Below are 883 nucleotides of genomic sequence, written 5' to 3'. Positions count from 1 at the left end.
TTGGTTTCCAAAACTTCTTTATCCTATATATAATTCATAAGAGCTTACATGCACAATACCAGATTCAAAGGCTAAATTAGTTAGTGCCTACAAACAAATTGATATAATTTTCGACAACAAAATATTTTGGTAGTGAATTACAAAAAAATACTATATAAGTTTCCTTCCCTAATATGCCTAAGATTTTTGGTTTTATCCGAAGGGCCTTTTGGTCAATGATGATACTATTACCCTTTATGATCCTCATTATGGGGGTTATATCTCTATGCACGGGAGGCGGATCTAACCATGGTGATTCTTATCTTTATTTTGAATTGATTATTGGTTGTTTTGGTTATTTTTTTATATTTCTGAATTTGAGGGATAATTCAGACGAAAATAATGCTATTGATGAGAACACAAGAAATATGGTATTGATTCCTTTGTTTGATGATTATGGAAATCGTTTTATGATGCTTCAACTACCTATTGAAGAAGACACACAAGAACTAACGGAATTACCTTTTAACGACATTTGGCGCACTTTGAGGCCGTTGCCGCCAGTTAAGAGCTACATCGAGAAGAAAGATAAGGAGGAGGACACCAACCGATCGGCCGGTCAGAAAGTTAATTATTGTTCTGTTTGTATAGAAGAGTTCAAGAACGGAGAGTTGATTCAACCTTTTGGAGTTTGTGTTCATGAGTTCCATTCAACTTGTATAAACTCTTGGTTGCAACGTGGAAAAACTAATTGTCCAATTTGTCGTGCTGATTTAGAATTTTAGATACATTTGTTCATTGATCAAAAGTAGTTTAATTGTTAGTAGTAGTACTAGTTAGTTCTAGCGCTTGGTGACAATCAAACTCGATATTTTGTGAAATATTAGTTTATTTACATTCTTTA

General features: G+C 33.4%; 1 protein-coding gene and 1 long non-coding RNA gene across 4 annotated transcripts in view; one reads left to right on the top strand and one right to left on the bottom strand.

Annotated features, from left to right (window-relative positions):
• Positions 1 to 477, bottom strand: part of LOC110266025 — a 17,087-nt gene extending 16,610 nt beyond the window's left edge. Inside the window, exon 1 of the long non-coding RNA XR_002352875.1 lies at positions 92 to 477. This is a non-coding gene — a long non-coding RNA (uncharacterized LOC110266025). The remainder of the gene's footprint in view (positions 1 to 91) is intronic.
• Positions 1 to 883, top strand: part of LOC107613442 (tetratricopeptide repeat protein 4 homolog) — a 4,768-nt gene extending 3,885 nt beyond the window's left edge. Inside the window, exon 9 of one of the 3 annotated variants that reach the window (XM_016315439.2) lies at positions 530 to 883. The gene's annotated coding sequence lies outside the window, so the exon portion shown is untranslated. Of the gene's footprint in view, positions 1 to 474 lie in introns of all 3 variants that reach the window. The other 2 variants (XM_016315437.2, XM_016315438.2) reach the window with 2 other exon arrangements.

This window comes from Arachis ipaensis, chromosome B08 (assembly GCF_000816755.2).
Source record: "Arachis ipaensis cultivar K30076 chromosome B08, Araip1.1, whole genome shotgun sequence".
Lineage (NCBI taxonomy): Eukaryota > Viridiplantae > Streptophyta > Magnoliopsida > Fabales > Fabaceae > Arachis > Arachis ipaensis.
This window is presented reverse-complemented; position numbering and strand designations above follow the sequence as displayed.